An 8,072-nucleotide genomic window follows, 5' to 3' on the forward strand; every position below is an offset into this window, starting at 1 on the left:
TTCTGTGAATTTGTTTTTTGTTCCACAGGCTGCAGGATTGTAGTTTTCCTTGCTTATGCCCTCTGGTGGATGAGGCTATCTAAGAGGCTTGTGCAAGCTTTCTTATGGGAGGGACTGGTGGTGGGTAAAGCTGGGTGTTGCTCTGGTTGGCAGAGCTCAGTAAAACTTTAATCTGCTTATTTGCTGATGGGTGGGGCTGTGTTCCATCCTTCTTGGTTGTTTGGTCTGAGATGACCCTGCACTGGAGCTTACCCAATTCTTTGAGGGGGCTAATGGTAGACACTGGAAGAGCTCATGCCAAGGAGTACTTCCCAGAACTTCTGCTACTAGTGTGCTTGTCCCCGCAGTGAGCCACAACCACCCCCCGCCTCTGCAGGAGACCCTCCAACACTAGCAGGTAGATCTGGTTCAGGCTCCTATGGGGTCACTGTTTCCCTCTCCTGGGTCCTGATGTGCACACTACTTTGTGTGTGTCCTCCAAGAGTGGAGTCTCTATTTCCTTCAGTCCTGTCAAAGTCCTGCAATCAAATACTGCTATCTTTCAAAGTCTGATTCTCTAGGAATTGCTCCTCCTGTTGCTGGACCCCCAGGTTGGGAAGCCTGACTTGTGGTTCAGAACCTTCACTCTAATCGGTGGACTTCTGTGGTATAAGTGTTCTCCAGTTTGTGAGTCATCCACCCAGTGGTCCTGGGATTTGATTTTATTGTGATTGCACTCCTCCTACCATCTCATTGAAGCTTTTCCTTTGTCTTTGGATATGGAGTGTCTTTTCTGGTGAGTTCCAGTGTTTCCCTGTTGATGATTGCTCAGCAATTAGTTGTGATTCTACTGCTCTTGCAAGAGGGAGTGAGCTCATGTCCTTCTACTCTGCCATCTTGAACCCATCTCCTCCATCCCAAGATACTTTTCTAACCTAAGAAATTGACATTGACATCCTTGTTAGAAACCAACCTAACATTCAAACATGTGAACCCAGACATGAAAGTAATTAACCCTCATGGAGCCATCATTGACCTCTTAGGAATAGATGTTGGGTGGATAAATCTTCCCCCTTCAATGCTGCAGGTAGCCAGTTCTAAGAGGCATTCCATAAGGCTCTTCAAGAGGTCACAGGTAAGATCTAATACTAGTCAACCTTTGCAGTGACCAATTCAGTAACTCATCCTAAGGTAGGAGATAGATGGGTCCCAGGCTGAACAGCTGGAGTTTGTCCCCTGTGGACAGAAACTCCAAGATGAAGAGGAGGAGGAGCTAAGCTCTGCCCAGATAAGAGACCACACATTTCTCATTCTCGAGGTCAAGGAGAGCTTTCCGACTACACATGCACAGAAAGGCTCCTTGGAGCTCAAAAGGGGAAGGGGTGCCACCCCATAGTAAGTGACGTCAACTACCCATAGGCCCATTTGTTGGAATCCATCTTGGCTAAGAGATGCACATGCATACATGAGAGGACCCTGAGACAAACCAAATACAAACTCAGAACCAGGCAAAGCAAGATGATTGGCCAAAGGAAACCCTGAAGAAATGGCCCATATAAATGATTCAAAGTACTATGAGGGCACGACTCTCTCTCTGAGTCCACCCATGTGTCTATCCACAGGTACCCTTTCTCCTTCTAATAAACACTTTATTGTTTCACTTATTTCCCATCTCTATGTGGAATTTCATTTCTACACAGCTGACGGGCCAGGGCCTCATCAGCAGCCACTGGTTCCTGGTGGTCTAGTAGCTAGCATTTAGCACTTTCACTGCCATGGCCTGACTTCAATCTCTGGCTGGGAACTGAAAACCTGCCTCAAGCTGCTGCAGGCCAAGGTCAGCCAAGATCAATACTTGTAATGTTTTTCTCTTATTCCCTGTCCCTCAATCCTGTTTTTCGTGATGACTTTCCAAATATACTTCCTGTACTACAAACCTTTGTTTTTGGCCCTTTTTTTTTTTTTTTTTTTTGACCAAAACTATACCTGCCTTCAAATACTTTAGCAGATACCATATATTAAATATTTTTCAGAAAATTCATAGGACACATTTAGCGTAATGGGAATTCTAAGAAGTCCAACAGTTAATAAATACGTTAATTTTTAATTTACTTTGTTTAAACTTGAATTTTCCTACCTTTTTTTAATCACAAAGCCTTCCTTTCCTTGACATAATATCTTTTGACATCCTAACACTAAAAACATGTTAATGACCAGGAAACTGACCATGTAGTTCTCTTATCATTCCATCCTATTATTGTTCACTGAGCCATGAGAAGTTTCCTTCACTATCTTAACTTTTATTATATTATTGAGAACCATGATTTTTGCTGTGGATTAAGCAAATCCACTCATATATCCTATATGTCTTTAAGGACATTATTTGAAGGCATTCATAATTCTACCTTTAGTTGCAAACACCAGCTTCAAAACCTGGGAGAAGATTATAAGAATTAAAATTAAGTTAAAAAAAAGAAAAAAAAAAGGGAAATAGTTGAATGATTATTATATGTAAGGTCAATTGGAGAAATTAAAAAAAGAAAAAAAAATTAAGACCATTTCTTTCCCCAAGAAATCACAAATATTAAACAAACTGTCAAATTTATGTTCATTAGTATTAGATGTTAATAATCATGTTTCCTTTTCTCCAGGCAGCTTAGCCTTTCATGCTCCTTTGGAATTATGTGATTTGCTTTGTCAATGAAATATGAGTATCACTGATATACCTTATTTTTCTCCATACTTGATAATTGTGGAGCACAAGTTGATATGAAGGAGTCATATGACTGAAGCAGCCTACATCAAACAAACAAACAAAAAAGCTTTTGTTATGTCATTAAAATCCTAATGCTAGTTATTGCAGCTTGACCTAGCCTATCTTGATCTATGGAATAATTTGAAAGAATGATAGAATAAATGCAACCAGATTGAACCTGAGGTAACTTCTAAATAAATTATTAATACCTTCTCATGAAAATATTCTTTGAGTGTTAATTATGAGACAGGTCCTCTTGTGAGCACTGAAGCTTGATTGGAGATCAAAACAATGTTTCTGTTCTCATGCAGTTTATTCCTTAGAGGAACACAGACAATAAACTAATAAATATACAACCACCAAACAAGGTGGTTTTAAATTACTTTTGATTATTAAGAAAAATAGCAGCAGAGACTATAATGGAAATGCTGGGGGTCCAGAAGCAGGGAACTTCAGTTACTCCTGGAAGGCCTCCTGGAGAAGAAGGTGTGATCTGAATGATAAGAAGTGATATTCTCCTCTGAAAGAAACGAGGACTCCTAGGAGAAATGGCTAATTCTAGGGCTGGAGCAAGGGAAATACAAGATGAGTTTGGAGCCTCATGTAGTACCTCAAAATAAGGAAGTGCTCAAAAAAATTTTTAAAGGATGAAGACATTCAAAGAGTTACTGGAGACAGTCTGAAAGAGTTCCCAAGCTTAAAAAATTTGAGCAACAAATAAATAATGTAGTACTGGATTATAACTTAAGGTATAAGTTACTTATTGAATCCATAATGGTGTAAAAAAATGATTGAATAAATAGAGAAGGGAAATATTTTCCTTACAGAAGAATTCTACATGATAGAGAGATAGTGTTATGGTCTGAATTGTGTCTCTCCATAATTCATATGTTGAAATCCTAGCTTTCAGCATCTCAGAATGTGACTGTATTTAGAAATAAGGCCTTAAAGTGGTGATTAATGTAGGGGAGGATAAAAAAAATCTCTTCCTCTCTCCTCTTAAAACCAATGCCTGTGGCTAGCAAATCAAACTGATAAAAGATTAACAAAAGAAAAACAATATTATCTGTACAGATTCTCATGGGAGTATGCAAAGTAAAACATAACTCAAGGAGGCAGCCAGCTTATATAATATTTTAGTGTAAACAAGGGGAAATGGAATTTTGGGCTTCTGGGTTGAGAAGGCAAATTATGAGAGGGTGAGGGAAGGAAATCTATGGTATATAAAGGTTGTCTTGAAATTTAGATTAGAGTCTCTTAGATGACATGAGGTGTACCTGGACTAGCCCGTTTTCCTGGTATAGAGATATCTTTACAAATAGAAATTTTCCTTATAAATGTAAATTTATTTTATAAAAGGAGACATTTATAATTTATTTTTAAGTAGTTGGGGAGAGGTAAATAACTTTTGCTGTGTCTGCCGGTGCTCAAATGGTTTTATCTCCACATAATTCATATGCCAAGGATGCATATTTTGGGGTGGGATATTCAAATACATTTCATTAAATTAAAATGAGACCTTTAGGGAGGCTCTTAATTCAATCTGACTTTATTAAAAAAAAAAAAGAGAAATTAAGATACACAGAGAGAGATATCAGGGGCACAGGGACACAGAGGAACAACCATGTAAAGAGGCAGCAAGAAGTTGGCTATCTGCAGGCCAAGGCGAGAGACAGCCTCAGGGGAAACCAACCCTGCCAGCACCAGCACCTTGACCTCGGAATTCCAGCCTCCAGAGCTGTGAGAAAATACATTTCTGTTGTTTAAGCCACCCAGTCTGTCGTACTTTGTTAGCGCAACCCTAGAAAATGAACATATATATATATATATATATATATATATACATAATTTTATCTATATCAGTATCTATCTATCTATATCTAATCTAAAAAGAGACAGAGGGACAGAGAGAAACAGAGAAAGAAAAATGATCCACCTCCCTTAGGCAGAATTTAATCTTCCACCCTGAATATGGGGGGAAATTAATAGCTTGGTGCCACAAAAGAGAATATCAAAAGGAAAAAGGAAATAATAACTTTACCATGGAGAAACCTGACAAACACTACCTTAACCAAGTGATCTAGTTTGACAGCACTGATAGTGTTGTGTTGCTGACACATATCTACTGATCGAGGTAATGAAAAGGACACTCCATCTCTATTCTTTCCCCAAACCCCCTAACTCCTGTCTAATAATGAGAAAAACATCAGACAAATCCAGTGAAGGACAACATACCTGAACAGAACTCAAAACCACCAAGGTCATCAAAAGAAGAAAACCTATGAAATCATCATAGACCAGAGGAAGCTAAGGAGACATGATGAATAAATGCAATGTGGTGTCCTCAATAGAATTCTGGAACAGAAAAGGGAAAATAATGGAAAAACTGGTGAAATCTAAGCACATTGAAAAGTTTAGTTTATAATAATGTATCACTGTTGGTTTCTTAGTTGTGACAGTGTAACATGGTTACATACAAAGCTATATGCAATGACACAGTCTAGTCAAATTCTGATGTCCTCCAGATAGAATCATAATTAATTATGGCTAGGTTTGAGCTGGCAATAATTTATAGAAAATTGTATTATTTGCTGATGACCAAATGATCAATATCTTTCTAGTTCAGATCTCTTTTCTGGAACAAGAATCTTGTATGAGAAAAGTAGGTATTTTACTTCTATATTTACTGAAATACTCTACTGCAAAGAATTCTGTATTCAGGAACATCTGGTGCAAGAGGACATCTTGGTTCAAGATTTCTCAGCCTTCATCACATTTTGTTACTTTAATAAAATGAAGTATATTCCTTTGTCTTCCTCTCAATATTCTGCCTAATCCAAAAATGGCCCTCTAGCACTTCACTGGCTGAATAGAAATACCATCATTTTATTCAGAATGAACATAGGCCAATGGTTGTACCTCTCGTTACATATGATCTTTGGAATGACTGGTGAGAGCCTAAGAGGTAATATATCTTTATCATAACTAGTCTGAAGATACTGTTTCATGTCCTTGGTCCAATAATTCTAATAGATATATCACTATTTCCCACTTATTCAAACTCAAGCATGAATCTCATCTGAACCCCTTCTTATCCAATGACCCATACACTTGATTCTTCACTTCTAAATATTCCTTCTTGTATTTATTGAAATAAGTAATTTATTTTCTTATTCAGTTCCTCATTTCTCATTTTCCAGTATGTTTTTATTGAAGTGATGTATGGATGTGTGCACGTGTATATGTTTGTCAAAAGGGTTAAATTTAAATAAATAAATGTTGGAGATCATACGGAGATCGTACACTCTATGATCTAACATATTAATATAAAATTTGAAGCTTTCTCTGCCCCTGTGCTCAGAACAGTATGAACGTTCACCTACTGTGACAAGATTCTAATTACCTGTTTGACATTCCCAATGTTTTAACACTGGGCTACTCTTTTTTTTTTTGTGGTACGCGGGCCTCTTGTGGCCTCTCCCATTGCGGAGCACAGGCTCCGGACGCGCAGGCTCAGCGGCCATGGCTCACGGGCCCAGCCGCTCCGCGGCATGTGGGATCTTCCCAGACCGGGGCACGAACGATGCCCTTTGCATCGGCAGGCGGACTCTCAACCACTGTGCCACCAGGGAAGCCCTAACACTGGGCTACTCTTGTAAGGCATTTCAACAAATAGAAGTATCTACACATATGGCTCAGAAATCCTACTTTTATAAATGGAAGAATAGAATTAATTTTCTTTCCTGCTTAAAAATTTACTCCTTCCATGAAATCTACACAGGTATCTTTTATTTAGTCCCTGGAGGATATCTATCACCTCTCCCTGCCCATCAAGGAATCTGAGATCACTGACTTTTTCCTGAAAGTGTTCCTGAAGGAGGAGATTCTGAAGAGTATACCTGTGCAAAAGCAGATCTACACTGGCCAGCAGACCAGGTTCAAGGCATTTATCACCATTGGGAATTACAACAACATGTTATTCTGGGTGTTAAGTGCTCCAAAGAGGGAGCCATTGCAATTTATGGGGCCATTATTCCAGCCAAGGTCGCCATACTCTCTGTGCAACAAGATAGTGGGGGGACGAGATTGGCAAGCCCTGCACCGACCCTTTCAAAGTAACCCACTGCTGTGGCTCTGTGCTGGTATACCTCTTCCCCACCCCCAGAGGAACTGGCATAGTCTCAGCCCCTGTGCCCAAGAAGTTGCAGTTGATGGCTAGTATCAATGACTGCTACATCTCAGCCAGGGGCTGCAGTATCACCATGGATAACTTCACCAAATCCACCTTCCACGCCATCTCCAAGACCTACAACTATCTCATCCCATCCTCTGGAAAGAGACTGTGTTCACTAAGCCTCCCTATCAGGAATTCACTGACCATCTTGTAAAGACCCGCACCACAGTTTCCACATAGAGGACCTAGGCTCCAGCTGTGGCCACCTGTAATAACCTATATGGGAAAATAATCTGAAAAAGAATGGATATATGTATATGTATAACTGAAACACTTTCCTGTACACCTGAAACAAATACAACATTATAAATCAACACTATTCCAATATAAAATAAAAATTAAAAAATAATCATGCCATAAACAAAATATTAAAACGTAAAAATAAAATGAGTGTGGTCTTTTGCTCACTTTAGGCATTATATTTAAACAGGAGTATGATTCAAATTAACAAAAATCTAAGATAAATTGTCTATAAACAACACCAAAGAATGTTTGGCAAACTAGTAGGTTTAGGCTATTAGGGAGAGAAATTAAAAATTTAAATCGTGGTGAGCAGAACCTAATTTAATGTAAGACAATATTCAAAATTGGCTTTCTGAGCCCTTAGGGCTGTAACTCAAATTTGTTTTGGCATTTCCAACACTGTGTAACCATATTTTTCATATGTTTAGGCAGTGAAACTTGGCAAATAATTGATAGTAGGTACGATTGATTTTAAGGAACCGTATGGCAACATACCAATAATTTTAGTCCCAATAAACAGAATTTAAATAAGAGATAATGGACTTTCTCCTCTGTGGATATTAATCCCTTTCAAATCAGTTAATTTTAGGGAAGTCTTTAATATCTTTGTTAATCTTCTGGACATTATTTATAGCATTTTCTATATGATAAGAATTTTGATAACAATATAAAACTCAGAAGCATTAGAAATCTTTTCACTATAAACTACTAATGTTGGCTTCCAAAATAACAGGAATTGTACTTTTCTACATATTCCCTTGCTTATAGAAGATTTCAATCACACAGAAATCATCTAGCAAACTACAATTTTGATGTGTTTATAAAATCTTTATTCTTCCCTCACCCCCACCACTGTTATCA

The 8,072-nt window shown here is 38.3% G+C and overlaps 1 pseudogene; it reads left to right on the top strand.

The window, feature by feature from the left end:
- The first annotated feature begins 979 nt into the window (after positions 1-979).
- On the top strand, positions 980-7,290 carry LOC111174896 (small ribosomal subunit protein uS5 pseudogene; annotated as a pseudogene).
- The last annotated feature ends 782 nt before the right edge of the window (positions 7,291-8,072 follow it).

Source organism: Delphinapterus leucas, chromosome 4 (assembly GCF_059928025.1).
Source record: "Delphinapterus leucas isolate spDelLeu-1000000601 "Yukka" chromosome 4, BTC_Dleu_Yukka2, whole genome shotgun sequence".
Classification (NCBI taxonomy): Eukaryota; Metazoa; Chordata; class Mammalia; order Artiodactyla; family Monodontidae; genus Delphinapterus; species Delphinapterus leucas.